Genomic DNA, 7,789 nt, shown 5'->3' on the forward strand with positions numbered 1-7,789 from the left:
ACAGCGTAAAAAAAAACTTTTTTTAAAATTTTTTTTAGAGTCTGTTTTTAAAAGGGGATTATTACATTCAAGGGAAGATATATGAGTTTGTTAGATATCTTGTTTTTATCTCTATTATGGATTAATTAATACTATTTGTACTTCTTAATTAGAGTTGAATTTTTGTTTCTCTTATATTCCATGAGGTATTATGTTCTTTCATATTATGAAATTTCAATTTTATTTTTTTTGAAATGCATCAATTCTTTTGTTGAGGGGGAGAAAAATTTGAGGGGGAGTTTTTCCACTTTTTTACTTTTTGCTTATGATCAAAAAGGGGGAGAAAACTTCTAATTTAAGTAGTGCAGTTATTACTAACATGTTTGCAAGTATGAAATTTGTGCAGAAAATTAGAAATGCTTTTAACAAGAAGATATTTTTGATCATCAACAAAAAGGGGGAGATTGTTACCAATGAGGAGCATTGATATCTTGAAAGCTACTATAAAGTTTTGATGATGATAAAAGCTGAAGAATTGAAGACTCTAAATGCATCTTTGTTAAACACATTTTGTAGAAACAAATGTATAGGATAAAATGTAATGATGTAAAAACTCTTAGAAGTTTTCGTATGTAGTGAGTCATTGCACAAATAATCGATTATCAAGAGGAATAATCGATTATCACGAGTCAGTTTAGAAGAGAGTTGCTTGCGCAAATAATCGATTATTACACAGAATAATCAATTATCACTGTTTCATTTAATTCTGTCCAAGTCTCTGGAATAATCGATTATTGCTCAGGATAATCGATTATCACCATTTTGAAAACCCCATAACGGACACAACTAATCGATTATCACTTATGATAATCGATTATCAGTGGTAGTTGGGAGATGTCTTTTCAGTTTTTGACCCTGCACGAAACTAGGCTTATAAATAGAGGTCTTCACAGCTCTTAAAAAGAACTTTTCAAATTGAGAGTATTAGAGCTTTGTGCCTAAGGGAAGCTCTCTGTGAGTTAAAAGGATCTATGCCATTTTTAGAATACAGTTTTTCTGAGGAACTTCTCAAAGTGATAGAGTGCTCTTGCCTGGTCTTGTGAATAGGAGAAGCTCGCGCTTTGTGTGTCAAAGGTCGGAGCGGTTCTCTTCAAGTTGGCTGAGCAAGTTCTTCCGTTCGTTTGTCGAAGGAAGGTGTTTTCTATTCTTTGTTCATTTCATTATCTTGTAATCTGTACAACTATATTTTTAGTGAAAAAGGTTAATCACTATTTATAGTGATTAACGACTGGACGTAGAATCTTTTGATTCGAACCAGGATAAAAATTTTGTGTTGATTTTCCTGATCCCTAAACTCTTAGCACATCAACTGTTCGATAAAAGTTCGCTAAGAAAATCAATTTTTGAAACCAACTATTTTAACTTGTGTTGTGCCGTTACACGCTTTCCGCTATCTATATTTTATTCCGCTACGCGACTCTTTAACGGTACCGATTGTTCCTACATGAGGTTCTTCAAAAACAGTTGGCAAAACTTCGCCGGCCTCTACATGGGGAAGAGGAAGATCAACAAGTTGACCGTTGAACACCATCTTCATAATGCCATACCCCTCGTGGTCATTCAGCACGTCAAAGAAGTAACCACAATGGACGATTCCTTTGTAAAAGCCATTGACGTGCTCATTGTATACCTCACCCCCAAAATACTTATTTTCTTCAATCAATTTGGCCCACTCAACCGAAAGACCATCCCGTTCAGCTTGCAAGTCTTTGTACAAGCCTCCCGTTTTCTAAAGATCCAACTTCAGATCATCAATAACCTATTGGAATTGTCAATTTGCTTAGCTGGCTTCAATGAGGACGGTTGTGGTCTTTTTCCTATTCTCTTCATTAGTGTTTTGCATTTCCTCCGAGCATCGATTGAGCTCCTCGTTTGCTTTCAGAGCTGCCTTTAAATCTTGCTGGACGACCTGAAGTTCCTCTGCCGAGACAATGCCCTTAGGAGTCCTGACGGCATAGGCCATGCAAATGTTCGATCTGATGCTCAGCTCGTAAGCCATGTTTGTAGCCACTTCAGTAGCCATCCCCTTGAAGAAAGTCTTCTCTTCTTGGAAAACATTAAATTGGGAGCGGTGAGCCACTCGTACGTTTAGGTGGAGCAGACCGATTAGAAGAGGCCCCTTGGGTGAACTTCTTTTAGTCCTCTTATGCGAGGAGACAGAGTTCTCTCTTGAAGATTTTCTCTTCCCCTTGCCTTTGGATGGTGAAGGAACAACTGTCACTGGAGTAGGGTCTAACAGTCGGGGAGAAGGGAAAGCACTCTTAGGCTCTTAAATTGTTCAGGTGGGAGCCACAACGGTAGCCTTTGGAAGAGGAGGCCGATTAGAAGAGCCTTCCCCAGACTTTTTTAAATCTTCTTTTTGCTGCGCAGCCATATGCTACATAAAAAAAGGCTTACCCAACACTCTAGTACTTAAAGCGTTTGATAAGAGGAAACCGATTAGTGTAACGCTCTAAATTTTAGGGTGTCACGATTAATACAAAAACCAGTAAATTTCAAAATTTTCTTATAGTGCGGAAACATATTTTTAAAAAGCTCAACATTTAAACTTGTATAACATAATAGTTCCAAAATAATTGTCTAATAGCATTATTTAAAATAATGAAAATAATGAAGGAAATAAAATAACTTCAATTACATTGTCTTAAAAATTCAAAAGCAATAACTTTAAATAAAAATCACAAGTCTTTCCTCCGTCATCTCTAGGATCTATCATACTTCATCACCATCTACAACATCATATGCTCACGTATAATACGTTATACGATCATCACCGATAAGATCATTCACAACACACAGAAACAACATGTATGGGGTAAACTACTATTAAAACAATCATAATAATATCAAGATGTAACACATTGAATATATCAACCCTAAACAACCACCCCATACCCACTAGTAATAACAATAGAATTCATAATCTTTTAACATAACAAATCAATCATATCTGATTACTAAATCCTCGATCCTCGATCCTTTATTTCTTGACCCTTGATCTACACACTTATTAGGACATTTGCTAACTACTCACTATAAATATTATAGTAACATTGTTACCAACATAGCATCACCTGGAGCATTCCATACCATGATCATCATCATAGATACACCAACACCATGACTATCCTAGTCATGAACAAACCATGAGCATTACGGAACCATAAACACCATAGTGGAAAGATTTAGTCTCACTCATGTACCCTACCTCACTGACTATAGCAGCTCCTAGAATCTAATCTATAGATTTCCCACATAGATACGCTTAAGTAGTCCTCCAATCCAGTTAAGGAACATGTAATCTTGCCACATAAGGACAAGGAAGGTTCAATACCCGAATAACCCTTCCTATGCACACAAGGCAAAAGGAAGCACCTATCCGTAGATAACACAAGGATTTAGTAGGTACAACAAGTAGACTTATCCTCCACTCTCATGCTCATCAATCACACACTCAGGTATATCCCAACACTCACTCATGGTCCAATCTCAACCACAATTCAAACCTGGCCCTAAACATTACCACTAATCCCAATATTTTATTATCATCACATTCTACAGCTCCTCAAGCTTGATCGACATCCATTCTTCAACAAAACGCTCTTTTCCAGCAAACGATTCATATTTCAATAAAACGCTCTTTTCCACAAGTGGTAATCGATTATTCCACAAGCGATTCATATTACATAAAAACATATTGTGATAATCAATTATCACTTAAGATAATTGATTATCTCAGTGAAAAATTCCCAAAAACATCACACAAGAAGGGATAATCGATTATGATCCAAGATAATCAATTATTCCTGCAATCATACTCAACATCGATGTGCAGGTAATTGATTATAACTAATGATAATCGATTATTGCCGAAATGAAACACATCTTGGACAAAATTCAAGTATTCAAAACACACATACATCAACCCTAGATCACGTGAACACATACATAACACATCATTCATGCATTCAAGCATCACATACCTTTGTAAACTTACTCAAACACATACAATACATCACTTGAATCATCCAAAACCAATCATTGACATGTTATACCCCAATAAAACCCAAATATATTGCATATGATTATTACCACACCCTTACATTACGTAAATTGTTTTTGCATGGAAAAGAGGGTTTTGTTTATGTATCTAGGCAAAAATGGTTTGGAATTTATGTATATCGGCAAAAAAATAATTAATTACGTATTTAGGCAAGTCTTGGGGAGCCTAGACGACTTCATATGAGGAAGTTGTGCTCTCCTTACTCGACTTGACCTTGATACAATAGGAAAATTTGAAGTCATGTACTCCTAAAATATTTTTGGGCTTTGGTGGTTATCAGGCCTTGTAATCGATTACACAATGTCAAAGTCCTATAGGGGGCACGCGTTCACCCATAATCGATTACCCCTTCTATAATTGATTATAAGAAGTGTAAATCGAGATAAACTCTCTGGTAATTGCTTACCAAAGTTGTGTAATAGCAAAAACGACTCAGGTAATCGATTATAGGCCTCTGATAATCGATTACCATAGGCTTTTAGTGTTGAAACAATGAGTTTTTTTGGTTTTCACCATCTATGTAATTTATGGTTGTTGATTACATTGAGAAATTGTATTAAATATTTATAACATTTTCTCTAATTTTTTTAGATTTAATGTGATTTCAATATTTTTTAAAACCCATAAAGGTGGTCTTTCATTAGATTAACAATCCCCTTTTTCTTCTTCTTCATTCTATGTTCTCTTCTTTTTCTTCATTCTTGTTTCTTTATCCCCTCTCACAAGAAGTCTTTTTGTGGAATATTTTTTTTCTTGATTAGGAAGATGGCTTAATCTTCATACATGAGAAACCTTGTTTGCATATCATTTTCTTTCTTTAGTCCTCATATATGAATAGATAAAATTGTTGATGAGAAAAAATAATGGTGAAACTCACCTCTACCCTCCTCTCATGTAGGTTCTTTTCTTCCCTCAAAACAATAATTACACACCCCTTTTATTAATCTAACTAATTCTTCTTCTTCAATTAGTGTTTTTCTCTTTTTCCTTTTTGTATGAGTAGAGTGTTGGGTAAGGAGGAGGTTCATCGGAAAGACACAATACAAATGAAATTTGAGTTTCTCATTTCTATCCAAAGTGGGACTTGGACTCACACTTGGATTCCCAACAAATCTCTCCCTCAAGGGTGAGTCCCTTTCACATATACATTCCCCCTCCAACGGAAGCATTCGAGTCCAACCATATAAGGGATTGACACCACATTCTACCAAAAACTTCAAAACTATGGGTTAATGAGTCTTTCATCTTTACATAATGTTTTACTTTCTCACTTTTATCCAATGTGGGACTTGAACTCACTTGGATTCCCAACATGGAGTTGAGGTGGAAAGGGATTAATCCAAATGACCATTGCGTAAAATTTGAGCTTGTGCGTTTTTGTTTTTCTATAATTGGTCTTCTTGGAATTTGCCTTTCATATTGTGCTTTAGTTGTTTAAGTTTAGGTCTTCAGTGATTTGTGTTGTAATTGTTGCTTGGCTTATGATTGAAAAAGATAAACATGTTGTAAAAGAAATTCAATTACCTTTCGCAATTGAGTGAAGAAATTAATTTTAGGAAAAAAATCAACTCTAAATGTTTCAATTTCATATATTTCATAAGTATATAATAGAGATGAAGGATTACCAAGAATTAAAAAAATAGTTCAGTAAAATTCAATTCATCACCTTCTAATACTAATTTAATTTAAGGGATCACATTTGCTTTTTTTAAATATTAGAAAAACATTGAGTTTAACAATTAAAAAATAAAACATTGAACAATCTTTTGAAATATTGAAATGTAAAAGTGTAATTAAATAAAAATTAAGTTTTAAAATAATTTTATATCTTTTAACTTTAAAATATTAAACACAGTGTTATATATTAACCCACGTTATTATTTGAAGGCTGTTTTTTTTGTAATGTATTTATTAAATAAAATAATAAATATATTGTATATTAAAGGAACCAACTATTTATTGTATTTATTAAACATGATATATAGTTAAGTTCACTACGTAATTAAATATTAATTTTTTATTCGTTAAACACTCTATCTTTATTAACATTTTTTTATAGTTTTATAAAAAAACAACTGATTTTCTTAATTATTATTTAAAATATCATTTTATTAAACGTAATAAAAAGTCTAATTAAACAAGATTATTTTCAATAAATGTAATATATTTATATATAGCTAAGCAAATTAGCTGTTTTCAATGAGAAGATGAATAGAGATGGTACTAATTAATAGAAATGTTTACTTAAATTAAATTATATGTTGAATAATTCCGACAACTGTCTTATGTTGTAAGTGAGAGTTAAGTATGCTTTTATTATTTAAATTGTTGCACGAAATTAATATTTAATTTTAAAATTTTAATATATTTTAATCTTTAAATTTTAAAATAATAAATATAATTTTTAAACTAATTACGTTAAATTGTTTTTATGTGTTAAAATCATTTTTCAATAAATATTAGAATATATATTTATTAAACTATATAAATAATTCAAATACTAATCTAAAACACATTTAATTATAAATAATTTAATTTCATTGAATTAAAAAATCATATTTATTATTTTTTAAATTTAAGAATTAAAATATGTTAAAATTTTGAATATAAACAAATTTTAATTTTATATTAAAGTTTAAATTTTAAAAATTCAAACCAATCAGAAGGTTCTTTCACTAAATATTTAACCCATTACACCTCAAAATCATATAACACAATACTTGTCTATATGTAAGATATTTATTTGAAATATATTTTACTTATATATTTAATACTAAACTAGTGGACGTGAGCTCATTTTCCTTTAATGATGATAAAAATAAATAATAAAGTTATTATTACTTTAATTATAAAAATAAATATAAATAGTGTTTAAAATTTATTAAAAGTGATTTTTATTTATCTTATTGGTATATTTTTATTGTAATTAATTATTTTAGTTTTAAAACATGGTTAAATTTTAAAAATATAAAATAAAAAAATTGTAAAAAATAGTCATTCTAAAAAGTAAAATTGATAAAGCAATTATAATTTAAAAAAACAATAAGGATAAAACTGAAAATATATATATATATATATATATATATATATATATAAAAAGAAGAATTATCTTTATATAATAATATAGAAATAAAAATAAACTTTAAAATTTAATAATTTTAATGTCACTTTTAACTTTTATACATTATACTAAAGACTAATAAAACCATAACATACTTTTACATTCATTTCACAAAAGGTAAAAAGATAAAAATGTAAACTTTTGTATTTTTTTAAGAAGAATAATAGTACCATGACACACTTTTATAATCATTTATTATGGATAAAATGATTATAAAAGTATAAATTTTTATATTTTTTTTAGAAAAAAGAAAGTAAAAATAAGAAAGGATAATATCATAGGAACATAAAAAGTTTATGAGTGTCAAATTATCATTTTTCTTTTAAGAAAGAAGAAAATAAAAATTAGAGAAATATAGTATTAAATTAATATAAAAAATTTAGGTGTGGATCTTTTTACAAAGCTAAAACACCAATGAGGTTACTCGGAAACACGACATTTCAATCCGCGTCCATGAATTTGAGTGGTTGTCAAATTTGTTCTCACACACGCTTCAACAAACGTTGAATGTATCACTAGAACCTTATAAATAGGGACTAGGAATGTGCTAATAATACAAATTTGAA

The sequence above is a fragment of the Vigna umbellata genome, chromosome 3 (genome assembly GCF_029865625.1).
Source record: "Vigna umbellata cultivar VRB3 chromosome 3, Vumbellata_1.0, whole genome shotgun sequence".
In the NCBI taxonomy this organism is placed as follows: Eukaryota; Viridiplantae; Streptophyta; class Magnoliopsida; order Fabales; family Fabaceae; genus Vigna; species Vigna umbellata.